The 27,944-nt window shown below is 50.8% G+C and overlaps 1 long non-coding RNA gene across 1 annotated transcript in view; it reads right to left on the bottom strand.

Moving 5' to 3' along the window:
- Positions 1 to 32: 32 nt before the first annotated feature.
- LOC144756198 (uncharacterized) overlaps positions 33 to 27,944 on the bottom strand; it is a 79,433-nt gene continuing 51,521 nt past the window's right edge. The window contains exons 2-3 of the long non-coding RNA XR_013595097.1: positions 24,421 to 25,038; positions 33 to 1,307 (exon numbers count right to left, since the gene is read on the bottom strand). This is a non-coding gene — a long non-coding RNA (uncharacterized LOC144756198). The remainder of the gene's footprint in view (positions 1,308 to 24,420; positions 25,039 to 27,944) is intronic.

Raw genomic sequence — 27,944 nt, 5'->3', positions numbered from 1 at the left:
ATACAGAGTTAAATGATTGGCTATTAGGAAGGTATATATTATCAACAATACAATTTTGAAAGTAGGAAAATTATTGGCTAACATGCATTTTGGGCTTCAAATATTGGACAATACTGCAAAAACTGTAGTAAGAAAATAAACTAGTCTGTAGCAAAGAAGTTTAGCAAGTATTAGAAAGGCATTTGAAACACACATTTCTAGTCACATGACAATGAAAACCAATAGAAAACTAAATGAGACATAAAATTAAGTTGTAACGCATGGACATGCCGCTCCTCACTATGACACGTCACTCCAATATATAGCAGGCCCCTGCACAACAATTTACTCCACTCTATGCTCGTCCACTCTATGTCACTTTACAAGATGCCCTCCACTCCATGTTATGCCACTCCAATCTGTGAAACGCCATTCCACTCTATGGCACGCCAATACACTCTAGGACATGCCACTCCACTTTAAGAGAGGTCACTCCACTCTACCGCCCTGCTTTTTAAGACACTTTATGATGAGCCATTCTACTGTACTATATGACACACCACTCCACCCTACAAGGATCCACTCTACAATACTCTATGCCACTTTGTGACATGCCACTCCACTCCATAACATCCTACTTCACTCTATGACATGGCACTCCACTTCACTCTACGACACTTCACGACATGCACAGTACTGTATACATCACTCCACTTTATAATACTCTAATCACCTTTATGCAGGTATTGTTGCAGGGACAGGTGCACTGGGTGGTGGTGATGGAGCTGAAAAAGTGAGAGGTGGTGCTGGAGGGACAGATGCAGCGGGTGGTGGTCCTGACAACTCAGAAGAATTAGAAGGTCTTGCAGTAGCAGAAGAAGTAGCCGCTGCTGATGTTCCTACTTGAGCCTCTTCAAAGTCTTTCGGTCCACACCAACCTCGTCGAATAGATTGCCTACAGGCGTTTCCTCAGTCCCATTGTATAAACAGAGTACTTTTAGAAGTACCATGGGAAATTACCTTCTTGCAAAGGTTGCAGGTGATCAGTTTGGAATTGACCTTTTCCCCTCAAAGTGGCAATGCAAATAAATCCCATACAATCAAATCACTCAGTTTCTTCCTGGGCTTCACCCCTGTTTTTCTTCTTCCTCCTCTTCAAGCAGGACAGGATCTTGTTGCTCAACCATTTCAGCTCTGCAAAAGCTCAAAGGTGGCTCGTAAAGACAAGATGTTCCCTCTTGGAAAGAGTAGATCCTTCATCTTCAAAGATCTCAATTGAAATGGGGAAAATGGGTGTACACTTCCTGGTTCCTATACAGGACAGAGGTCTAAGACAATGAAATTATGGTTAAAAAAAAAGCAAAAGTACTGCAGTAGTATCTCAATACCGTTGTGGTACTGGTATAGTTCACAAACACACCCTATAATTTCAATATTATCACACAATAATAAAAACATAACTAGCCACAAAACTCTAAATCCATAATGTAAACATAACATAATTATTTGGAGCAAATATAATTGTAAATATTTACTGAGGTACCTAAAAGTACAGCGGTACTAAAATAAAATAAATGAAATAATACCATAATAAATAACATTACATAGTTAAAAAACACCTTCATAGTCACAACTTCCACCCTAAAATTACTATAACTCATGCAGATCCGCAGAGTCACATGAACTCACTAGCCAGACTAAATTAACTATAACTTGTTGGAAGATGATAACTGGTATGAGGACCTGGCAGATGCCAGTAGTCTGGACACAACACCAGACACAGGCCTGGTCTCTCCCTCTAATGAGGCTATCAAAGAGGAAGCATCCTTTGCTCTTGTGGTGAGGAGGGCAGCTGTCCTCTTTGGAAGTAACGACTAACATCTTGGTGGAGATGCTTCAGCTAGGGAAATCACACACAGAACACCAAATACCCTTCAATGAAGCCCTCTCTGTTATCCTGCTCAGGGACTGGGCCAAGCCCTGCACGGGCGTCCTATGCACAGGATGATTGCATGTCTCCACCGCCCTGATTTTGGAAACCCAGCATTCCTCAGCCAGAACCCCACCCCTGACAGCCTCGTTGTGCAGGCCTCGATGTCCAGAGTGAATCCTGGAACTTTCCGTACCACTCCATCGGACAGGGAATCCAAGAGGCTGGACACCTATAAAAAGAAGATTTTCTCTTCTGCAAGCCTTGCAATGTGATCAGTGAACGCTGCATACCTCTTGTGATGGTATGCAGCGTGGGACTCAGTTACGCAAGTCCAGCTTCTGGTCTTAAAGGAGGCAGTCACCACCCGGTTGTAGTGGCTTGCCCTGGACCTACATCAGCCTCACCCTGCTTTTCATTCTTTCTGTGGCTATGGTACGGGCCACCAACTACATTCTTTCCAACAGCCACCATGACCCACATGCTTTCCAGCCTTTTTGTGGCTGTGAATGAAGATCCCACAAGACGTGTGGGAACAAAAGCCAGAGATATGCCTGGTCCCAACCCCTCAGCTGCCTTCAACCCCTTTAGTATACCCTCACAACACAATGGGCACCCTGCTAGAGGATCCTGCACCACCTGCCACAATGGCAAGCCATGACTTTGAACAAGTAGGTGCTACAAATTGCCCTTCCATTCTTGGAACCCCCTGCCAGAATCCTCAGATCAGCTGACCACAGTGTCCTTATCTTAAAAGGTAGATACAGGTAGTAAACATGTTGAATCCAATTACTGTGAAGTTACGGAGAGTGAAACTCAAGTAGTGACACTTGCCCACAGTAAAGGACAAAAAACAGCACCTATCCTTTTGCTCCAGGCAAGTACAGTATCTTTCTCTTTTCTCAATCGCAACACAGGCACCTATTGAACGTACATTCTGGAGAACACCCCATCTGGCCACGCCCCCCCCTTCCTTCTATAAAAATGTGCCTCCCCTGGAAGCGCAGCGGACGAGCGCAGCGGGAGCGCCGACTGCGCGCCGAAGGCGCGCCTAAGGCAAGCCCGTCTGCGCCCGTCCGCGACCAGTACGCGCCCGGCGCCGGCCACGCTGCTAGTGACCTGTCCCATACTAGAAGGATAGTCAGGTCTGGCAGCGAACTTCTATCACTTAACCCTGCCAATCTTTGTCAGGCTCCCAGGCTCGACCTTTCCACCATGGCCCTTCCCCCCTCCTGCGTACGGTGTAATAAGCGTCTGTGCGACGTTTCAGCCTCAATAAAGTGTTACCCAAAAGCATCGCACAATCGCTCGGCCACCATTCCCTCCTTCCCCTTCAGAGCGGGGCTTTTGAACTGCAGATCCCTTCCTAAACATGCAGATGATATTTATCTGCTGCTAGCTGACTCCGAGTGGGACGCCCTATTTCTCACCGAAACGTGGCTCAACGAAGAAAACCTTGCCTCCATTGCCCTAGCTGTCCCGCTCGGCTTTACTTTAAGTTTCTCTAATAGAGAGAAGAATAGAAGAGGCGGCGGAGTAGCGATTATCTTCAAAGATAAATATACTCTGTCCTCCTCCACTCCTACTACTCTCGCCGGCATAGAGGGACTAAACTTTTGTCTCCAAATTAACCCTCAAACGTCCCTAGCTGGCCTGATAATATATAGACCCCCGGACTGTTCTCCATCCAAGACCCATGAACTTATGGACTACATAGTGCAAAACACCCTCTCTCACCAACACTATATAATAGTTGGTGACTTCAACATTCATGCTGACAGATCTGACTGCCCTCTGGCTTCCCAATTTATTAGCACACTTCAATCTGCAAACCTAGCCTTAATCACCTCCGGTACCACGCACCAGGCAGGTCATATGTTGGTCCTTATTTTCTCCAACATTCCGGACACCACAACTAAACCCCCGTTACCACTTCTTTGGTCAGATCATTTTCTCGTCCCCTTCCTAATCTCCTTCCCTGCTTGTTCTCGAACAACAGGAAATCGCACATATGTGCGCAGGAACTGGGACAACTTATCCTCCGAGACCTTATGTCCCGCGCTCACAGCTGCCCCCCCTTTACTATCAGCAGATGTGAACTCTGATGCAATACTACTGAATCACTGGATTAGCAGTACAGTAGACTCTATTGCTCCACCCAAAATGGCCACTTCTCGAAGAGAATCCCCGTCTGCTCCCTGGTTCTCTGCAGAACTGATAGCTGAGAAAAGCAATTGCAAAAGATTAGAACGTCAGTGGCGGGCAAGCTACTCCGAATCTGCAAAAATCTGCTATAAAAAAGCCCTGCGCAGCCTTCATCACTCCATAAAAAAAGCAAAAAAACTATTCTTTATATCCTCTATTCAACAAGCGGAACAACCCAGCAAAGAGATTTTCCAAATAGTTCAGTCCTTCCTCAAACCCAAGGCCATTGAAACTGAAATTATTCCCTCTAGTAAACTTTGTGAGGATATCTCGGATTTCTTTGACCAAAAAATCCTGAAGGTCTATGACTCCTTCACCCCCTCCGAACCTACAATTATGGCAGACCATGATATCATTGAGATGGCAGGCAACCAGCTCCTGCTTAACTCTCCTTTTATTAAAAAGACCAGACAAGGTGGCCGTGCTCTCTCTTCAGTGGGGCCAACTCTGTGGAACAATCTGCCCCTTAGCCTTAGACAGATCCCCAACCACCTCACTTTCAGGAAAGCACTAAAAACCAATCTGTTCACTGTTATATAAGCTTTCATTTCCTCATTATGCATCCTCAGTTCACCTGTACAGTGGTGACTTGTTACCTGTGTTTGCGACCTTAGCGCGGAGATAACCCTTTGGGCTCGATTCTGGCGCTTTATAAGCATATAAATAAATATGTGATTGATTTTGTTTTTGTTAGCTTAGATACTTTGAGCACTTTGCCACAGGAAATCAGTGTCAAAGTGCAAGTGCTCCCTGTGTAAATTATAATTATGATTGGCATATTTGATTTACTGGTAAATCCCCAGTAAAGTGCATTGAGTGTGCCAGGGCTTGTATATCAAATGCTACTAGTGGGCTTGCAGCACTGACTGTACCACCCACATTAATAGCCCAGAAAATGTGTCTCAGACCTGCCATTGCCGTGTCTGCGCGCTCAGTCTGTATCTACCATGTTGACCTGACAGGTGCACCCAGTTGCCCAGACCCCACCCATCCCTTTTCTTATATGTAAGGCACCCCTAAGGTAGGCATACGGTACCTCATTGGGTAGGGTGCAGTGTATGTGAAAGGTAGGACATGTACCCTACCCGTGTGTTTTACATGTCCTAATAGTGAATACTGTGTATATTGTTTTTTTCTCACTATTGATAGGCTGTCTGTCCTATAGGAGTGCATGGGAGCTGTACTGTAACATCTTACAATGGGGACATGATAAAGATATTCAGTTTAGACTCTCTGAACTCAGAAATTACTCACACATCAGGCAGGTTTGGTGCTCTTGTGAGCGCTCCGGTGTCTTCCGGTTGGGTTCTCTGTTTGGGACGGGCAGCCTGATTCACTGTTGGACTCACCTTTGCCGTCCGGGCGGGTGCGGTCCTTGGACGGTCCTCTCTTCCGCGGCTGTGTTCGGTCCGGTCAGGGTCCTTCTTCCCGCGTTTTCCGGCCCGGGAGGCTGTGGCGTTCTGCTCCTCCCCCGGGGCTCCGATGGTGGGCGGGTCCGGTTCCCTGTCTTGGCTCACGTGGTGCGGCAGGCGGGCCGGGATTGCTCAGTTGGGGGTGCGTTGGACTGCGGTTCTAGTGGTCCCTGGTTCGATCCCTGGTTTGGCATTCTGTTATTGTTAGTTTGCGAAGGGTTTTGTATTCGCATTTTATTTTATTTTTTGTGGGTTCCACGTTATTGTGGCGGTGCCCCGCTCTTCTGACCACCGGTTCGGTGGCTTTCCCTGTGTACCAACGGCCCTTCTGATGCATTTTGGGAGTGGTTTGTCATTCACTCTCGGGTCTCATCCGTGGAGCTATAGCTCGATGGTCTGTCTTGTGCCTTTGGTGGGGACTGCCCTCACGGACCAGGGTTTGATTCCTGCCGTTGCTGTAGAAGTTTCCCAGGGTGGGGTCTTTTCATACGGTAATTGTTTTATTTTTTTGGAATACGGGAGCTGTGGCTGGTTGGGCCGTGCCCCCCGGTGATTGCTTTTCGGAGTTCGAGTGTTTCATTTTACATTCGCTGGGTGGCTGTTTTTCCATTTCCCGGTTCCTGCGCTCATATTCTGTGGCCGTGCCTCGCTCTTGGGTGGGGCTTTGGCTCAGCGTGTGGTTTACCTTTGTTGGCGCCTGCTCTTGCGGCCCGAGGTTGGTGTCCTACCTTGCTGGGGCCGTATCCTCGGGTGGTTCATTGTCATACGTTGTATTTCTTCCTGTTTTACGCGTATTGGTTGTCACTGGGTGGCTGGTTTTCCACGTTCCATGTCTCTGTGCTCTGTCCTGCCCTCGGGTGTCGGGGTCAGTTCCGGCCGTTTAGGGTCTTTGTGCTCCTCTTCTTGTCTGTTTTCAGTCATTGGGCATGGTCGGGGCTGGTGCCTGGGTGGGTCTCCTCCTGGGTTTACCTGGTGCTGTTGACATGGTGGTTCTCAGTTCCTCTTGTGGGCTGTGTTTTTTTGGGTTTTCTGTGCCCTCCGCGGTTGTTCCTGGTCCTGCTTGGTGTGGCCTTTGGGGTTTCCGGGGGCTGTTGCTCCTGTTCTTCTTCTCGGGCTGCTTCTGTGGTCTCCGGGTTGGCTTTTGGTTCGGACTTTTCCTCCATGGGCCTTGGCGGTGGTTTCTCCTCCTCCTGCTCCATTGCTCGCCGGGCTCCCCTTGCGCCCTCTTCCTCGTGTGTGGTTCACATGCTCTGCGGGTGCTCATGGGGCGTGTTCGCTTCGGCTGCCTCCTGTGGGTTTTGGGGTTGCCGGTTTGCCGGTGGTTGCCACGCATGTTCGTGTGGCGTTCCATTTCACCTCGGCGTCTCACGTTGGGTTGCTCTCTCTGCTTTTTTCGCAGGGTTCCTTGATTTGGCTTGGGTCCATGGAGCTGTGGCTCGGTGGTATGTCTTGTACCTTTGGTGGTGCCCGCCTGTGTCAGGCCGGGGTTCGTTTCCAGCCGTTGTTGTGATTGTATCCATGTGTAGTGCATTTTTGGATTACTTGTTTTTCGGCGCCTGTGGCGTTCGGTTGGGGGGGCCTCTGCTTCGTGGTTCGCTGTGTTGCCTTCCGGGCTTTGGGCCTGTGGTCCTTTTGTCCTGTGGACTCCTGTCCCCGCTGTTTTTTGTGTGGGGTCGGTCCCGGTTGGTTCCTTGTTGATCGTCCTCCGGGGTTTTCCGGGGGCTGTGGGCTACGGCTTGTCTGTGGTGGTCTTCCTGCTGCTGGGGTCTGTCCGTCCGTCTTTGGGCTGCGTCAGTGTTTTCTTGCTGACTGTTTCTGCTCCTGGTGGCCCCCCTTGTCTTGTCGGGACTCGGCGGGCGGCTCTTGCTCCCTTTTCCTGTCGGCTTTCTGCTGTCACCGTGCTTCTCCTTGCCCCCTGGGGGTCGGGTCTTTGTTGCGATCTTTCTCTTCCGGGCTTACGTTGCCCTTGGGGCTATGGCCCTTTGATGATCTGCTTCCTTTGGGTGGTGCCTGCCTGGTCGGGCGGGGGTTTGGCGCCTGCCTCTGGTGGGGCGTGCGTTCTTCCTTTTTCTTGCGGGGTCGCTTTTGTCGGTTTCGCTGTTCCTTTCTCTCCGGGTCCTGTTCGTGGGTTTTCCGGTTGGGGTTGTCTGCCTTGGTGGGGCCTTCCTCTGGTCGTGGTTTGGGTCTTGTTGACTGGCGGTGTTTTCTCACCCCTGTCTGTCCTTTGCGGATCCTCCCCTTCCTGTTGGTCTCGGTGCCTCTGGCCCTTCCTTGGTTCTTTTTCCCCCGACACTTCCCGCTCTGTCTCCTAGGTGAGCTGGGTTCCTCCTGCCCGTGTGCTGGTGGTGCCTTCCTCTGGCCATGCTTGGTTTCACGGTCTGTGCTGGGTCGGTGGATTTCCCTGTGGTCGTTTTTTCCCGTCTGGCTTCTATTTTGCCGATCTGTGGCTTCGCTGGGGTTTTTCCCTGCCTTACTGGGGCTTGTTGGTCCCTGTGGTGAGTTTGTCCCCTGCCTCGTGCTCAGGGGTGTGTGCGGGGTTTGCCCCTTTTTTTGTCTTTTGGCGCATTGGTACTGTCCTTGCCTGGGTCTTTTTTGGCTGCAGCCTTTCTGGCCCTGTGTGCTCATGTTCTCATCGGCTCTCCTTCGATGGTTTATGGATCGGGCCTCTTTTGTGCTTGGTTCGGGAGTCTCCTGGGTCCGTCTGGTCCTGTCTGCTTCCTTTGGGTCTCCGGTTTTGGCTCTTCGGCCTTCTTGTCCGGGCTCCCGGCTTTGCGCTTCCTGGGGTCCCTTTGCCTGTTAGCTGTTTTTGTTTCTGGCGGTGCTGTGGGATTTCCTGGCGGGGCCCTGCGCTTTTGGTGTGGGTGTGTCCGTGTTTCTTCCCCTGGTTTTGGTGTCCCGGGTCCTGTCTGCCTTGTCATGGCTCGGACTCGCCTTCGCCCTGCCCTTCTGTTCTTCACGCCTTTGGTGTGTTGCTGCCGCGCTCCTTTGCCAGTCGGTTCTTCTTTGTCTCACTGAGCTGGGCCTGGTTGTGGGCTGGCTGTCTGTTTGGCCGCCTGGGTGCTCTTTTCAGCGGCTCGCTCCCTTCCTTTGTTTCTTCCTAGGCCGGTTTGCTTGGTCCCTGTGCTGGGTGTTTCTGTGCCGGGCGGGTTGGCTACTTACTGCCTCTTCTTCTCCCTTCTGGCCGTGGGCGGGCCTGTGGGTTTTGGGTTTTCGCCTTTGCCCGGTTGGTTCTCCTCCGGGTCTCTTCGGTGTCGTTTCCGGCTCCCTTCCTGGGTTCGTTTTCCCTGGTGCCTGTCTGGGTTCTCTCCTTGGAGTCGCGGTCCCTTCCAGGGGTCCTTTATTTGACGGGGGTTTGTCCCCCTTCTGTTTCTTTTCGGCGCCCCTTTTCCATTCTTCCGGCTCTTGCCTGTCTGTTGGTTGGCTCTGGTGCCGCTTCCCAGTTTTTCTGGTTTGGCTCTCTCGCGGGTTGTGATCGCCCTTGCGGTATTGCTGTGTTGATCGGACTGGTTGTCTCTTTCTGCTAGTGATTTTTTTTTTTTTTTTTCATAACAGATTTTATTTCGTTGAAATAGCATATAATCAGGTCACCGTCCCCTATGGATCAGGGGTCCAATGAACAAGCAGGTAATCAATAAACAACAGCAGTGCAATCAACATTTTCAAAGGAAAGGATCCCCACCAACTCCCCCCTCCCTACTCCCACCCTGGCCCTCCCCTCCCGGATCCCCCCCCCCCGGCACAGTGTTCGTATGATTCAAAGTATTAGTTCTTGGAGTCGCAATCAGTGTGTTGGCCCCTTCACCCAGAATCAATCGGTAAGTGGTCCACATCGGAGTCCCGCAGCACTGGCGGTTCCAGCCAGAGCCCTCTATATTCAGCCCAGCGCTGCCATATTTTAAAGTGCTTTCGGGGGCACCCCCTGGCCTCAAAGACCGGACGTTCCAGCCCCATTGTAAAGTCCAACCCTCTCTTCCACACCTCCAGCACAGGAGCCCGGGGGTCTTTCCAGGCACGAGCCACATCCCGTTTGGCTACTGTAAGGCCCAGGAGTAGCAGATGGCGTTTGTAGATATTCCCTCCCACTTGTTCCATTACGTGAAGGAGACCCAGTTTAGGGGAGCGGGGGAGGTCCCAGCCCAGCACCTCAGACAGGCAGTCCCACACACCCGACCAGAACCGCGTCAGCCGCACACATGACCACACTGTATGTAAGAACGTTCCAACCGTGCTACCACATCTCAGACACTCAGGGGAAGCAATCAGGCCAGCTCGCCACAGCCGTTCTCTGGTGTAGTACGCACGATGCAAATATTTAAACTGAATAAATCTCAGTCGCACCGCAACAGCCGCCCCTCGTGGCGCCTCTAAGGCCTCCCTCCAGTCATCCTCGTCTAAGGCACCAATATCTTCCTCCCATGCCTTGCGTAGCTTATCTAGTGAGGCAGAGCAGTGCGTGACCAGAGTCTGATATATATTGGAGATTTTCTTGTCCCCCAGTTCCCCCATAAAGACCTTGGCTTCCACGGGACTAAATTCGGGCAGTTTGTCCAGTCCTAACAGCGAGGGGGACAGAGCGTGGCGGAATTGTAGGTATTTATAAAATTGGGTCTGCGGCATATCGTATTCATCCCGCAGAGCCTGAAACGATTTAAGGGTCGTGCCTTGCATAACGTGGCCCAGTGTCGAGATGCCTATGTCATCCCAGCCCCGGAACCCCTGGAGAGCCGCGAGTGCCGGCAGACGTCCATTGTGCCAAAGGGGCGTTTCTTGCGTCAAGACATTCCACCAACCCATGCGGCGAAGGGCTCCCCGCCACACTCGGAAAACCACTTGAGTAACAATTGGGAGTTTTTTCCGCTTGCCTGCCGAATAAAGGATGGTGTGGAGCGTGTCCGGGTCCATCAGGTATCGTTCAAGGGCATAGGCCGGGTCTCCCCGGTCTCCATACCACCAGTCATTTAGTATGAGAAGATGGGAAGCCTGGTAGTAAGATAGGATGTCCGAAGTCGCCAGACCCCCGCAATACGTGGAAAGGAAACAGGTGCGGAGCGCTACTCTGACCGCCCCACCAGCCCAGAGAAACTGGCTCAGTGCAGAGTTTACTTGCCTAAACCAATGTGGTGCAATGGGGCATGGATGATTTTGTAGCTGGTACAAAAGGCGCGGGAGAGCCACCATCTTAAAAATGGCGGAGCGGCCATATATGTTTAGGGGCATCCTGGACCAGACCTTCATGTCTGACCGTACGCGATCCCAGACCGGCACCACATTACGGGTCCAGGCAACTCCCGGAACGTCCGTGAGAAAGACACCGAGGTATTTGATGCCACCTGCCGCCTCCTGTAGCGTCGACGCCCAGTGCCCAAGCCGTCCGCGCTGACCCAGTATCCACAGCGTGGATTTCCGTGTATTCAAGTGCAGGCCAGAGACCTCCCCAAATACTCGCATTATTTCCAGAACTCTGGGGCCAGATCTATCAATGTCCGTGAGGAAGAAGAGGACAACGTCCGCATACAGTGCAATACGATCAGACGGTCCCCGCACCCATTCGAGTCCCCGCATCTGCGCGTCAATTCTCACCCATGCCGCCAGCGGCTCCATGGCCAGGGCGAACAGGTACGGCGATAAAGGGCAACCCTGTCTGGTGCCCCGGCCTATGGGGAAGGGGGCCGAGGTCGCTCCCGCTATCCTCACCGAGGCAGTCAGGTCCGTGTATAGTAGGTGCAGATACGAGAGGAATCGAGGCCCAAAGTTCAGACGGGTCAGAAGCGCACGAAGATAGACCCAGCTAACTGAGTCGAAGGCTCTATCAATGTCAGCCAGGAGAAGCGCTGTCGGGATGCCGGCGGCTTTGGCTGCCTCTATCACCATCTGTGCGCGCCGGATATTGTGCCTAGTCGCCCTATGGGGCATAAAACCGGCCTGATCCGGGTGTACCAGGTCCGTAATATACGAGAGAAGGCGATTGGCTAGGGCTTTCGCCAGTATTTTCGCTTCAACGTTCAGGAGCGAGATCGGTCTGTACGACGCGTGCTGCTCCGGGGGTCTTCCCGGTTTACAGAAGACAACAATCTCGGCGTGGCGCCAGTCTGCCGGTAGGCGACCACGGTCTCTGGCCTCCTCCAGCGCCTGTCTATAGCGCGCACCCAGTTGAACATGAAATGTCTGAAGGAATTCACACGGGAACCCATTAGGCCCGGGAGCCTTACCAGTGTTCAGCTCCCCGAGTGCCGCGGTCAATTCGTCTAAGGACAGTGGGTGGTCCAGTAGGTCCCGGTCTTCATCTGAGAGGGCCCTTGGCGGGAGGTCAGCTAGGAATTTGTCCACCTCCGCCTCAGGGATTGTTTCTCGCGGGGCGTATTGGGCCTCATAGTATCGGGCGAAACTGGCCGCCAGTTCCACCGGGGCCGTCACAGGCTCTCCTGCCTCGTCGCGAAGTCCCGGTAGAGTCTGCGCATGGAAAGTCCCCTGACAGAGTCTGTATAGCATAGAGCTAGATTTGTCCCCCCACTGATAAATCCTACTCTGTGTAGCCAGCCACAGCTGGCGGGCCTCGTCCATTAGCAGAGAGTTGTATGTCTGCTGCATTAGTAGCAACCGCTCAACGGTATCCACAGACCCTTCGGCAGTACTCTCTTCCTCAAGGTCTCGAACCCGCCTCGCAGTCTCCTCTATCTCACCCCTGCGGGCCTTGCGTGCCGCCGCGCACCAAGCGATGTCTACCCCCCGGAGCAAGGGCTTCATGGCTTCCCAGAGGGTTATAGCGTCCATGTCGGGCTGATCGTTGCAGTCCCAGTACAGAGAAATGGCTTCGCGCAAGCGTGACCTGTAGTCGTCCTGGTGTAGCTGCCATGCAGACAAACGCCACCGAAATGGCTGTCGTGTCCTACCAAGAAGGACATCAACCGCGACCGGAGAGTGGTCCGACAAGCCACGCGGGAGTATAGATGAAGAAGCAACCCTTCCCATCCACCCATTAGGAACAAACAAGCAATCAAGTCTGGAGAAGGATTTGTGCACTGCTGAGATGTAGGTAAACTCTCGGCCATGAGGATGGTGGTACCGCCATGCATCAATCCACCCCATCCCTCGTACCATACCACTCAATTTAGTGGGAACATGGGAAATGGTCCCCCCATCTGATCTATATCTATCCTTGTGCCCATCCATGACATCATTCCAATCTCCGCCCACAATAGACATCACACTAGGTATATCAGCCCAGACATCAAACAGTTTCTCAATGAGTGCTTCTTGGAGCGGGGGTGGGGCATACACACTGCCAAAGACCATCGGCTCATCACCCACCATCCCTTTAATGAATATAAACCGTCCCTGCGCATCCACCCACTGCGTCTCATGAGTGTAATTCAGTCGATGGTGTATCAGAATCGCCACTCCCCGTGACCCCCTCACAAAGCCCGCGTGGAACACTTGGTGGTAGCCATATCGTTGGAGGCTAAGCGTTTTATTGCCCTGGAGGTGAGTTTCCTGTAAGAATAGCACATCCGCCCTTTCTCTCTTCCCCAGCTGCAGTACTGCACCCCTCTTAATTTTGTCAAGCATCCCACGGACGTTCCAGCTCACCACTCGAAACCCCGCCCGTGTGGGGCTAGACTCCTGTGTACCACCCGCCATCAATAGGTGTATAGATCAAAGATCCGAGCCCTCGGGGCCATCCAAACACCAGCGCTGACAACCAACCTTGAAAGTGTACTGTGCCGAAAACAACCATCCCACCTCCCACCAGCCTCCCTCTCCACTCCGTACCCAGATCCCCCGAACCCCCACCAACTCCCCAAACCCCACCACAACCCCAACGTTGTCCACCCCCCCTCCCCCCCACCCTATACCTCAGTAACATTGAAGTATCTGTCGCGGTAGAGACAGTCTTCAGCCTCCAACGGGAGACCCCCAACCGTCTATGCCAATGGATCCCCACCAACCACCCACCCAACTTCAACTAACCCGTAACCCGATTAACTACTGTTAGTCCTCGGGGTGGTGACCGCCCACTCATGGGCATCCCCCGACCCACTGCTCGCCCCACACCGCATTCTTGCAGTAAAGCGTGTGGCGGCGTCCATTAGAGAGCTTTAAGGCGTGAAGGATCGTCACGGGTCCGGAGCCGGGGCCTCCACCACCTCGTCACCCCCCGACTCGCCATCCGTGGGAGGTTGGGTCTTCCGAGAGCGCGCCCTCCAGTTGCTTCTGCTACGCGATCTCCTGGGAGTCCTCGAGGGTCTCGTCTCTGAGGAGGGCTCGGAGTTGCGCCTCGGGGGAGTATGCACCTTCACTCTGACCGTCTCGTCTGTCCATTCAAAGACCTCCTCCGGCGTGTTGAAGAACTGCTTCTTGGACTGAAACACGACACGCAGGCGGGCCGGATAGAGCAGGGCGTATTGGATTTTAAGGTCTCGTAGCCGAGCCTTCGCTGCAGTGAAGGACTGTCGCTGTTGCTGCACCAGTTTTGTGTAATCTGGGAAGATCAGGACTCTGTGGTTTTCGTACATCAGGGGTTCCTTAGCTCGCGCCTGCCGGAGGATTGCGTCGCGGTCATGGTAGTTAAGGAGTTTGGCGATGACTGGGCGGGGGCGTGCTCCCAGCGGCGGTTTCGGGAGAAGCGCTCGGTGCGCCCGTTCAATGATGAAGCATCTTGAGAGGGAGTCCGGGGGGAGCCACCCCTCCAGCCATTTTGTCAGGAATGCCTCCATGTTGCCTTTTTCGCAACCCTCCGGCAAACCCACGAATCGCAGGTTATTTCGTCTGGCCCGTCCTTCCGCGTCCTCGACCCTGAGTGCCAAGTTCTTCTGTAGCCCCTCCAGAGTGGCAACCTTCTTCTTCAGGACGACCACATCATCCTCCACCTCCGTTATTCTGGTTTCAGTTTCGGTGATTCTGGCCACCGCGTTCCGTAGATCCTGGCGAAGCAATGTGACATCAGCCCCAACAGCCCCAATTTTTGCGTCCAGCATGTCCCGTGATTGCGTGATTGCCGCCATCAGGGCCGCATTGTCTGGGCCTGGGCCTGGGCCGGGCTGGCCCCCGGACGCTCCTGCTCCACCACTCGGTCCCGTAAACTTATCTATGGGGCCCTGCTTCGTGGCGCCCCCACTGTTGCCGCCTCGCGTCATGATGAGGAGCAGGCCCGGCGTCCAAGTATCTTCCTGCTACTGGCAGCTCCCCTCACGGTCAGGGACTCCCGCGTCGCGTCTTGATCCGAGGGGAAGGTGGGCACGTGTCCAAGGATGCCGGCGTACCTGGCCGTGGAGTCCTCTCCCTGCTGAGCGCCACCTACCCTCCGCTTCAGCCACTGGAGTATGCCCCCCGTTCCGTTCGCAGAGCCAGGGATAGTAGACCCTCCGGGGGGGCCCTGTGCCTCAGGATCGTCAATAGCTCCGGCCAACAAGGGGGGAAATCCAATCGTCAGATGGCGACCCCCAGCTGTCCACGGCTCGCCGTCGGCCCCCAGCAGTAGCCCACTCCAGGCCGGGCTTCCACAAGCGTCGTTGGTCCCCACCCGGGGGGGGGGGAGGGAGGGGAGAGAGGGGGGTAGGGTCGCACGTATGGAGGCGTCCCCGGGAGCAGGGGCGAAGGCAGGAGCCCCCTAGCACTCCGGGGACCCCCGGCCCCCGCAGCCCGACTTGGCTGCCGAGTGGGTCGGCCTGCAGCAGAGAGTGCTTTCCCCCTCTTTTGTGGCGCTCGCCTCCCCCCGCCGGCTCACCTCACCACTGCCAGTGTCCCGGCTCCAGGGTGGCTCCGCGCTGTCCGCAGGTCTCTCGGGCTCTCCTGTCTCAAGCGGAGATCCGCAGGTCCGGGGAGCCGGTACCGGCCTCGCGACCGACCCCGCCTCCGCCTCACTTCCGGCCGGGCCTCTCGAAACTCGAGGTCCCGGCTGCTGATTGTCGCGCAGGCCCCACCTCGTCCGGGTCGCCGCGCCGGATCTAAAGCACGGAGCGAGCCCAAATCTCCACCGGAGCTTCCCCTCCGCCACCGGATGCCGAGCGTCTGGTCTGGGGGATCGCAGGTCGGGGAAATGCAGGATATATGGCGCGGATGATGTATAGGCGGGACGGAGCTCTCTCAGGCTGCGTCCGCCATGCTCGCCGCCTTGGCCACGCCCCCAGTGATTTTGTTTTTTGTTGGATCGCTGTGGTGGGGATGCCCTCTGTTCGTTCGGTTCCTCTCTTTGGGCTTTTTTGCTCCCCTCTTGCTTTGTGCTGCCTGTTGGGCTGCCCTGGTGTGTTGATCGGGCCGGCTCTTTCTGTTCTGGCCCTGGTTGCTGTTGCCTTTTTTGGCTCCTTGCGGTCCATTCCCGTGTCTTTCTCGGCCTTCCTTCGGTTGGGGCGGTTTTCCTGACGGCACTTGGTGTATTGTTTTTCGGCTTCCCGGTGTCTTCTGTCCCGGGTTGGTTCTCCTACTCGTGGTTGCCTCTCTCCTGGGTGGTCCTTCCACTCTTACTGGTCTGTTGGGTTTGGCCTCTTTCGTGGTCATCCCCTTCTGGTCTGTTGGTTTCTTGTGAGTTTCCATGAAGCCGCTTGGCTTTGGTATGTGCTCACTATGTAAGTCATGTGGCGAGGAAGACTAACGAGGAGGTAATGCCCCGGTTACTTACCAGTAATCTTCATTACTCCGAGTATAGTCTTCCTCGCCACATGAGTTCCCATCCCTCCCTCCCTGTCTGGCTTTCGGCTTCATGTTTGTGCTTGGTGGTTTCAGTCTGATGGGTTGGGCCGGCCCGCCTCTTATAGAGGTCAGGTGGTAATGGGTCGGCCATCTTGGGAAGGGATGGGAGGCATGGGAGGCTAACTTTTTGCTTTGGAGGGTTCTGGTGTGGAGCTGAAGCTCACTATGTAAGTCATGTGGCGAGGAAGACTATACTCGGAGTAATGAAGTACCGGTAAGTAACCGGGGCATTCCATCTTACTGGGTAGCCTTAAGCAAATAGGCATCCAGGGGACAGCCTTTGACTGTATCAGTACTTTTCAACATCTATTTGACTCCGACACTGGGACCAAGGTGACATCTTATGCCGACAACACTCAACTGATGTTTACTTTCAGAGTGTCAGCACATTCCTTTGACTCTGAAACTGTGTCTAAAACACATCTCTGCCTGGATGAGAACTCATTTTCTAAAACTTAATGCTGACAAGACGGAGGTCTTGTGTTTTGATCAAGCTGTTCCGTGTGGGTCCTTGTTGATCTCTTGAGGATCGTCACTAACAGAAATGTAGTAAGTTCTTCAGACTTTATTTCTTTAAGTTGAAGTTTATTTACTCTCAAGAGATATACAGCACAGATAGCACGACAGTCCAGTCAGGAGTATCTGTCAAAACCTCGACCCCCACATTCTATCCAGGAATCCAGAACACCATAACCTAAGAATTCCAACTACAAGCGCCCAAAGAGACAAAACTAAACACAGAATACTACACCCTCCTCAGCATTATCCCCCCCCACTTCTTAGTTAGGTGGGATGAAGACCTGTCCCTTGACATCCATGTCCAACAGGTATCCGCGGCCTGCTTTGGCAAGATAAAAATCATTAGGAAATGTATTGATTTCTTGCCTGAGTCAGTACGCAAAACCGTCGTGCCTGTCCTAATCACATCCCATCTTGATTATGCTAACGGTCTCTTCATGGGTCTGCCAATTGGACTGATCTGTAGGCTTCAGATAGTGCAGAATTCAGCTGCCAGACTGCTCTGCAAGGTCTCTCTTCGCAAATATATTTCCCCTTACCGGAGACAGTTGCATTGGCTACCTGCGGCCAAGCGCATCGAATTTAAGGTCCTTACCTTTGCCTTGCAGGCCTTTCAAGGAAGGGGGCCCAACTACTTGAGGAAGAGACTTCATCCTTACAAGCAGAACAGATCTCCTAGGTCTAACCACAAATGATACCTTACCACCCCTAGATTCGCGAAATCCAGAATGGGGCAAGGACATTCGAGGTGGGGACCTCTAAATGCTGGAATAACCTTCCTCCTCAATTGCGAATATTCCAGTCCAAACAGGAATTTAGAAAGGCCCTGAAAACTCTGCTTCTTAGTCGTATTGACTAAGGCATACTGACCACTATCTCTATGGGACACGCCATCTGGGGTAGCTGCGTGCTATAAAAGTATCTTTATAATTATTATTTTATTAGCACCTGGATAGGCTGTGTCTCCTTTGCATAATGCTGTCTCCACCTCCTGTAGTGAAGCTTGGCCAGAGGACAGAACTGATTTGGACCGGGCTCAGAGACTCTTGCTACTAAGAGAACAAAGAGAAAATGGGGTATGAATATTGGACCTTACACCCCAGAAAATTAGACCACTTCTGGACTCAAGAGGAACCTCTGCCAAGGAGAAGAGCGGGAGAGCTGTAAGGAGGAGTACTGCCCCTTTGCTGTGTTTGCTTTGTTGGGTTGGCCTGCAGTTGCTGCCTCAGCCAAGGAGAGGACAAAGCACTGGAACTTTGCTGTGAACTTGGTTAAAGAAGAATCTCCAAAGGCTTGTGTGCGCATGCCTCCTGTTCTGAAGTCTTAGGGCCACAAAGACTTCACCTGCAACCCACTGACCAGCACCTGGACTCCTGTCTTCAAAAGGGCACCAATTTCAGTGGCTGGGTCCTGAGAATTGTGTGGTTGGTGCTGCAAAGCAAGAACTCCTCCAACGCCGTCAGCGACATTACCAGTGAAGCCACGGCCTGCAACGAGGCCGGGGACACCGCTTGTGAAGTGCACAACACATTGCCTTGCATGCCTGCAGCTCTGACACCTGACGTTTTCGACCCTCCTGACACCAGTGCTAGCACTGATGCAGTCATCACCACTGCCAGCATCCTGTTATCGCGGAGCCGATAACAAACAAGGGTGACTTCACAAACTCTTTGAAGTCGCATCACCTCACCGAAACCAACGCCTCACCACCGTCTAACTTTCCCTGTCCTGGATTGGACGTCTCACCTCCCCATGGCAAAAAAGAACCAGCTTTGCCTCGTCACCGACGCCTCACCTCCACAACGTTGTGCATCGTCTGTTCACTTTGTTTCCAAGGTTCTGTTGTTTGGGGGGTCCACGTGGCTGCCCGTGCACCCTGCGGTCGGTGCCATACTTTGGACTTGTGCCTGTCACAACGTCGTAATAGCCCCAGGTGGAGCTTTTTTATTTCTACAGTTTTATTTTTAAGTAACAATTTTTAAAGTCAGATCTTGATACATGTATGTTGGATTTTTGTTGTTTTGGTCTTGTTTGGTTTAGATTAAGATACTTTATTTTTCGTAGCTGGTGTGGTGTCCATTTGTGGTGTTTTCACTGCGTTGCTGTGTGTTTGGGTACAAATACTTTACACAATTGCCTGTGATACAAGCCTGTCTGCTTGTGCCAAGCTCCCAAAGGGATGAGCAGGGGTTATCTAAAGTGTATAACTCCCTTACCCTGGCTAGAAGAAGGGGCACTAATTGGACAAAGGTGCATATCTCTACCATCTAGAGACCCCCATTTTTAACAGAGATCCACAAAACACTAGATCACTAAGCGCCGGCTAAGCCAATTGATGTCGCCTGTGAAAATGATTTGTTTTGCTGATACTTGTTTTTCCCCCTAAATAGTGGGCATGGATGAGTGTGCATCTGCAGCAGCCATAATGGCATTTGCTATTGTCTAAGATTATCTTTTCAAAGATGGCCATGGTGGATGCTTTTTTATTAAAGTATAGGAAAATCCATTCCGATCCATTCAAAGATGGCTGCACACAAAGAATGAGCACACATCTATGATGGCTGTGTTTGGATTTCCATTTAGTGATGAGCACCACAGATTCACATTGATTTGCAATGGCCAACTTTGAAAGTACTTTTTTAGAGTATGGTGTGGGTAGGCATCTTCAAATGGTTAAAAGATATTTTTATGATAGTTGCCAGCTAAGCCATTGGCTGGCAGCACTCAGCCGTTCGGGAAGTGGCCAAGTTCAGGTAGCAAGGGAGAGAAAATTGGCTACCATATGCACTGTAAAGTCTGACATCAACAGTACATGGTATGATGGGGCATCAGCCTAACAGACATCAAGAAATATTATTGGGCAGCACACCTTGCGACTATTAATCACGGCATATATGGCCGACCTGATGATCCGGATATAACATAGATAGGTGGCTCCTTCCCGGGGGAGACTTACAATCGGGTGCTCTATTCAAAACCAGGTAGATATCCACTTAGGGGCCCTACTACACATTCGGCTGACATCTGGCATGCATCCAACAGATCGCTTGGATGGGGGCAGAAACCCACACAAGCAACTCCGTTGTGGGACTCCGAAACAGTGGGTGACCTATGGAGATCAAAGGTATTTGACAAATAGGAACTTATTGGGATCTCACGTATTAGGGACCTCTGGGACAAGGACGAGGTGAAGCCATTTACTACATTTAAACCCCAACACGAGTTAGTGAATTTGGAACGTTTTTGCTACGCACAGGCCTGTCATGCACTTCAATCACTTCTTCCAAAGGGATCCTCCCCTCCTGACGCTTCTCAAATATATTTCCCCTTACCGGAGACAGTTGCATTGGCTACCTGCGGCCAAGCGCATCGAATTTAAGGTCCTTACCTTTGCCTTGCAGGCCTTCAAGGAAGGGGGCCCAACTACTTGAGGAAGAGACTTCATCCTTACAAGCAGAACAGATCTCCTAGGTCTAACCACAAATGATACCTTACCACCCCTAGATTCGCGAAATCCAGAATGGGGCAAGGACATTCGAGGTGGGGACCTCTAAATGCTGGAATAACCTTCCTCCTCAATTGCGAATATTCCAGTCCAAACAGGAATTTAGAAAGGCCCTGAAAACTCTGCTTCTTAGTCGTATTGACTAAGGCATACTGACCACTATCTCTAAGGGACACGCCATCTGGGGTAGCTGCGTGCTATAAAAGTATCTTTATAATTATTATTTTATTAGCACCTGGATAGGCTGTGTCTCCTTTGCATAATGCTGTCTCCACCTCCTGTAGTGAAGCTTGGCCAGAGGACAGAACTGATTTGGACCGGGCTCAGAGACTCTTGCTACTAAGAGAACAAAGAGAAAATGGGGTATGAATATTGGACCTTACACCCCAGAAAATTAGACCACTTCTGGACTCAAGAGGAACCTCTGCCAAGGAGAAGAGCGGGAGAGCTGTAAGGAGGAGTACTGCCCCTTTGCTGTGTTTGCTTTGTTGGGTTGGCCTGCAGTTGCTGCCTCAGCCAAGGAGAGGACAAAGCACTGGAACTTTGCTGTGAACTTGGTTAAAGAAGAATCTCCAAAGGCTTGTGTGCGCATGCCTCCTGTTCTGAAGTCTTAGGGCCACAAAGACTTCACCTGCAACCCACTGACCAGCACCTGGACTCCTGTCTTCAAAAGGGCACCAATTTCAGTGGCTGGGTCCTGAGAATTGTGTGGTTGGTGCTGCAAAGCAAGAACTCCTCCAACGCCGTCAGCGACATTACCAGTGAAGCCACGGCCTGCAACGAGGCCGGGGACACCGCTTGTGAAGTGCACAACACATTGCCTTGCATGCCTGCAGCTCTGACACCTGACGTTTTCGACCCTCCTGACACCAGTGCTAGCACTGATGCAGTCATCACCACTGCCAGCATCCTGTTATCGCGGAGCCGATAACAAACAAGGGTGACTTCACAAACTCTTTGAAGTCGCATCACCTCACCGAAACCAACGCCTCACCACCGTCTAACTTTCCCTGTCCTGGATTGGACGTCTCACCTCCCCATGGCAAAAAAGAACCAGCTTTGCCTCGTCACCGACGCCTCACCTCCACAACGTTGTGCATCGTCTGTTCACTTTGTTTCCAAGGTTCTGTTGTTTGGGGGGTCCACGTGGCTGCCCGTGCACCCTGCGGTCGGTGCCATACTTTGGACTTGTGCCTGTCACAACGTCGTAATAGCCCCAGGTGGAGCTTTTTTATTTCTACAGTTTTATTTTTAAGTAACAATTTTTAAAGTCAGATCTTGATACATGTATGTTGGATTTTTGTTGTTTTGGTCTTGTTTGGTATAGATTAAGATACTTTATTTTTCGTAGCTGGTGTGGTGTCCATTTGTGGTGTTTTCACTGCGTTGCTGTGTGTTTGGGTACAAATACTTTACACAATTGCCTGTGATATAAGCCTGTCTGCTTGTGCCAAGCTCCCAAAGGGATGAGCAGGGGTTATCTAAAGTGTATAACTCCCTTACCCTGGCTAGAAGAAGGGGCACTAATTGGACAAAGGTGCATATCTCTACCATCTAGAGACCCCCATTTTTAACAGAGATCCACAAAACACTAGATCACTAAGCGCCGGCTAAGCCAATTGATGTCGCCTGTGAAAATGATTTGTTTTGCTGATACTTGTTTTTCCCCCTAAATAGTGGGCATGGATGAGTGTGCATCTGCAGCAGCCATAATGGCATTTGCTATTGTCTAAGATTATCTTTTCAAAGATGGCCATGGTGGATGCTTTTTTATTAAAGTATAGGAAAATCCATTCCGATCCATTCAAAGATGGCTGCACACAAAGAATGAGCACACATCTATGATGGCTGTGTTTGGATTTCCATTTAGTGATGAGCACCACAGATTCACATTGATTTGCAATGGCCAACTTTGAAAGTACTTTTTTAGAGTATGGTGTGGGTAGGCATCTTCAAATGGTTAAAAGATATTTTTATGATAGTTGCCAGCTAAGCCATTGGCTGGCAGCACTCAGCCGTTCGGGAAGTGGCCAAGTTCAGGTAGCAAGGGAGAGAAAATTGGCTACCATATGCACTGTAAAGTCTGACATCAACAGTACATGGTATGATGGGGCATCAGCCTAACAGACATCAAGAAATATTATTGGGCAGCACACCTTGCGACTATTAACCACGGCATATATGGCCGACCTGATGATCCGGATATAACATAGATAGGTGGCTCCTTCCCGGGGGAGACTTACAATCGGGTGCTCTATTCAAAACCAGGTAGATATCCACTTAGGGGCCCTACTACACATTCGGCTGACATCTGGCATGCATCCAACAGATCGCTTGGATGGGGGAAGAAACCCACACAAGCAACTCCGTTGTGGGATATCGAAACAGTGGGTGACCTATGGAGATCAAAGGTATTTGACAAATAGGAACTTATTGGGATCTCACGTATCAGGGACCTCTGGGACAAGGACGAGGTGAAGCCATTTACTACATTTAAACCCCAACACGAGTTAGTGAATTTGGAACGTTTTTGCTACGCACAGGCCTGTCATGCACTTCAATCACTTCTTCCAAAGGGATCCTCCCCTCCTGACGCTTCTCCCCTGGAGGACAGGATACTTGATGGTCATTTACCCCAAAAAACGATATCTTTAATATATAAAAAACTGATAAACAACATGGAAAACCCCCTCCACGTATAATGGGAAAAATGGGTGAGGGACGGTATTGAAACAGACGATGAGGAGTGGCAGGAAGAGGTGTCCTCCCCAAGAATAGTCGCGACCCCAGCACGCCTTAGATTTATACAGCTCAAAATCCTCCACAGAGTCTATGTCACAGAGCCTCGACTGCTACATATGGCAGTATCCGGGGGGACTGTAGAAGGGGGTGCACTCAGCTAGGCACAATTTTCCATATAATTTGGGACTGCGAACATATCCAATCCTACTGGCGAAGGTACATGATGTAATCAGCGAAGTACTAATAGTCATTCTCCGTCCGGAGGCTCGTAGATGCCTCCCAAACATCTGGGAGCCCACAGACCTAAATAATCATCAAACGCAATGGGTTACTCTTGGGCTAATGGTAGCCAAAAGAAATATAGCACAGCTATGGGGAGCAGTACATGCACCCACAAGTGTAGACTGGAAAAAAGACCTTGATTGGTGCATGTACAGGGAAAAGACAGTCTACATAGCCCGAGGTTGCCCCATAAAATGGTCCAAAATTTGGAACTCATAGAATTCTTATCGGGGGAATATATGTACCCCGCCCCGTAGCATTGAGCATGATGATGCCCCTACTCCGTAGCATCCAATGAAAAGTAATGTTGTATTTGTGATCGCCGTCTGTCTCCATTGTATACACACCTGCTAGATCCTCTGTATTGTATGTTTTATGTCGATGATTGTTAATAAAAAGAAGTATAAAAAGAAAGAATGAGGAACACAGAGACAAACAAATAAACATATACAGAGTTAAATGATTGGCTATTAGGAAGGTCTATATTATCAACAATACAATTTTGAAAGGAGGAAAATTATTGGCTAACATGCAATTTGGGCTACAAATATTGGACAATAATGCAAAAACTGTAGTAAGAAAATAAACTAATCTGTAGCAAAGAAGTTTAGCAAGTATTAGAAAGGCATTTGAAACACACATTTCTAGTCACATGACAAGGAAAACCAATGGAAAACTAAATAAGAAATAAAATTAAGGTGTAACGCATGGACATGCCACTCCTCACTATGACACGTCACTCCAATATATAGCAGGCCACTGCACAACAATTTACTCCACTCTATGCTCGTCCACTCTATGTCACTTTACAAGATGCCCTCCACTCCATGTTATGCCACTCCAATCTGTGAAACGCCATTCCACTCTATGGCACGCCAATACACTCTAGGACATGCCACTCCACTTTAAGAGAGGCCACTCCACTCTACCGCCCTGCTTTTTAAGATACTTTATGATGAGCCATTCTACTGTACTATATGACACACCACTCCACCCTACAAGGATCCACTCTACAATACTCTATGCCACTTTGTGACATGCCACTCCACTCCATAACATCCTACTTCACTCTATGACATGGCACTCCACTTCACTCTACGACACTTCACGACATGTCACAGCACTGTATACATCACTCCACTCTATAATACTCTACTCACCTTTATGCAGGTATTGTTGCAGGGACAGGTGCACTGGGTGGTGGTGATGGAGCTGAAAAAGTCAGAGGTGGTGCTGGAGGGACAGATGCAGCGGGTGGTGGTCCTGACAACTCAGAAGAATTAGAAGGTCTTGCAGTAGCAGAAGAAGTAGCCGCTGCCGATGTTCCTACTTGAGCCTCTTTAAAGTCTTTCGGTCCACACCAACCTCGTCGAATAGATTGCCTACAGCTGTTCAGGTTATAGGGTGTACAGGTTGTATAAACAGAGTACTTTTAGAAGTACCATGGGCAATTACCTTCTTGCAAAGGTTGCAGGTGATCAGTTTGGAATTGAACTTTTCCCTCAAAGTGGCAATGCAAATAAATCCCATACAATCAAATCACTCAGTTTCTTCGTGGGCTTCACCCCTGTTTTTCTTCTACCTCCTCTTCAAGCAGGACAGGATCTTGTTGCTCAACCATTTCAGCTCTGCAAAAGCTCAAAGGTGGCTCGTAAAGACAAGATGTTCCCTCTTGGAAAGAGTAGATCCTTCATCTTCAAAGATCTCAATTGAAATGGGGAAAATGGGTGTACACTTCCTGGTTCCTACACAGGACAGAGGTCTAAGCCAATGAAATTCTGGTGAAAAAAAAAAGCAAAAGTACTGCAGTAGTATCTCAATACCGTGTGGTACTGGTATAGTTCACAAACACACCCTATAATTTCAATATTATAACAAAATAATAAAAACATAACTAGCCACAAAAACCCCAAATCCATAATGTAAATATAACATAATTATTTGGAGCAAATATAATTGTAAATATTTACTGAGGTACCTAAAAGTACAGCGGTACTAAAATAAAATAAATAAAATAATACCATAATAAATAACATTACATAGTTAAAAAACACCTTTATAGTCACAACTTGTTATAATTTACTCCACCCTAAAATTACTATAACTCATGCACATCCGCAGAGTCACGTGAACTCACTAGCCAGACTAAATTAACTATAACTTGTTGGAAGATGATAACTGGTATGAGGACCTGGCAGATGCCAGTAGTCTGGAAACAACACCAGACACAGGCCTGGTCTCTCCCTCTAATGAGGCTATCCTTTGCTCTTGTGGTGAGAGGGCAGCTGTCTTCTTTGGAAGTAACGACTAACATCTTGGTGGAGATGCTTCAGCTAGGGAAATCACACACAGAACACCAAATACCCTTCAATGAAGCCCTCTCTGTTATCCTGCTCAGGGACTGGGCCAAGCCCTGCACGGGCGTCCTATGCACAGGATGATTGCATGTCTCCACCGCCCTGCTTTTGGAAACCCAGCATTCCTCAGCCAGAACCCCACCCCTGACAGCCTCGTTGTGCAGGCCTCGATGTCCAGAGTGAATCCTGGAACTTTCCATACCACTCCATCGGACAGGGAATCCAAGAGGCTGGACACCTATAGAAAGAAGATTTTCTCTTCTGCAAGCCTTGCAATGTGATCAGTGAATGCTGCATACCTCTTGTGATGGTATGCAGCGTGGGACTCAGTTACGCAAGTCCAGCTTCTGGTCTTAAAGGAGGCAGTCACCACCCGGTTGTAGTGGCTTGCCCTAGACCTACATCAGCCTCACCCTGCTTTTCATTCTTTCTGTGGCTATGGTACGGGCCACCAACTACATTCTTTCCAACTGCCACCATGACCCACATGCTTCCCAGCCTTTTTGTGGCTGCGAATGAAGATCCCACAAGACGTGTGGGAACAAAAGCCAGAGATATGCCTGGTCCCAACCCCTCAGCTGCCTTCAACCCCTTTAGTATACCCTCACAACACAATGGGCACCCTGCTAGAGGATCCTGCACCACCTGCCACAATGGCAAGCCATGACTTTGGACAAGTAGGTGCTACAAATTGCCCTTCCATTCTTGGACCCCCCCCCCCAACCCTGCCACAGTCCTCAGAATAGCTGACCACAGTGTCAAGTCAAGTCAAGTCATAAAATTTATATAGCGCACTACATACCCGGAGGGTTTCAAGGCGCTTGGGGAGGGGAGGGGGGCTAGATATCCTTAGGGAGGGGGATTATTTGTCAAATACCCACGTTTTAAGTTGTTTTCTGAACGCTAGGTGATTCTGGGTGAGGCGAAGGTAAGCGGGGAGTGAGTTCCATGTTTTGGCAGCCAGGTATGAGAAGGATCTGCCTCCCATGGTGGTTTTGTTGATGCGAGGGACAGTGGCGAGTGCTTGGCTGGAAGAGCGAAGTTGGCGGGAGGGGGTGTAGAAGGACAGTCGAGAGTTGAGGCAATCTGGTCCGATGTCGTAGAGTGATTTGTGTGCGTGGGTAAGCAGTCGGAAAGTAATCCTCTTATTGATGGGTAGCCAGTGGAGGTCTTTAAGGTGGCCAGAGATGTGTTCATTGCGTGGGATGTCTAGTATGAGCCTGGCTGAGGCGTTTTGGATTCGTTGTAGTTTCTTCTGGAGTTTGGCGGTGGTACCTGCGTAGAGGGTGTTTCCGTAGTCCAGTCGGCTCGTGACCAGGGCATGGGTGACTGTTTTCCTGGTTTCGGTGGGGATCCAGCGAAATGTTTTTCTGAGCATGCGAAGGATGTTGAAGCAGGATGAGGATACGGCGCTGACTTGTTTGTTCATTGAAAGTGAAGAGTCCAGGATGACGCCAAGGTTCCGTGCGTGGTCTGTCGGGATGGGTGCTTTTCCGAGGGCTTCCGGCCACCAGGAGTCGTCCCATGCAGAGGGGGATTTACCTAAGATGAGGACTTCTGTTTTGTCTGAGTTCAGTTTCAGACGGCTTTGTTTCATCCATTCGGCGACTTCTTTCATTCCTTCGTGTAGGTTAGTTTTGGCGGTGCTGGGGTCCTTGGTGAGAGAAAGGATCAGTTGAGTGTCATCCGCGTAAGAGATGATGTTGAGGTTGTGTTGGCGGGCGATGGTCGCGAGGGGGCTCATGTATACGTTGAAAAGGGTGGGGCTAAGTGAGGATCCTTGTGGTACGCCGCAGATGATTTCAGAGGCCTCGGACTTGAATGGTGGGAGGCGGACTCTCTGGGTTCTTCCGGAGAGGAACGAGGTGATCCATTCCAGTGCCTTTCCTTGGATTCCGATGTTTCTGAGGCGCTGTAAAAGGGTGCTGTGGCAGACTGTGTCGAAGGCTGCAGAGAGGTCGAGGAGGATGAGGGCGACTGTGTCTCCATTGTCCAGTAGAGTTCGAATGTCGTCTGTTGCTGCGATGAGGGCGGTCTCAGTGCTGTGTTTTGCTCGGAAGCCAGATTGTGAAGAGTCGAGGGATTTGTTGGCTTCGAGGAAGGCGGCGAGCTGGTTGTTGACAGCTTTCTCGATGACTTTGGCCGGGAATGGAAGAAGTGAGATGGGGCGGTAGTTTTTGAGTTCGGTGGGGTCTGCTGTTGGTTTTTTCAGAAGGGCGGTGAGTTCAGCGTGTTTCCAGTCTTCTGGGAAGGTAGCGGAGTTGAAGGAGCAGTTGATGACGTCTCGGAGGTGCGGAGCTATGACGGAGTCTACTTTGTTGAAGATG

The sequence above is a fragment of the Lissotriton helveticus genome, chromosome 5_1, assembly GCF_964261635.1.
Source record: "Lissotriton helveticus chromosome 5_1, aLisHel1.1, whole genome shotgun sequence".
In the NCBI taxonomy this organism is placed as follows: Eukaryota; Metazoa; Chordata; class Amphibia; order Caudata; family Salamandridae; genus Lissotriton; species Lissotriton helveticus.
This window is presented reverse-complemented; position numbering and strand designations above follow the sequence as displayed.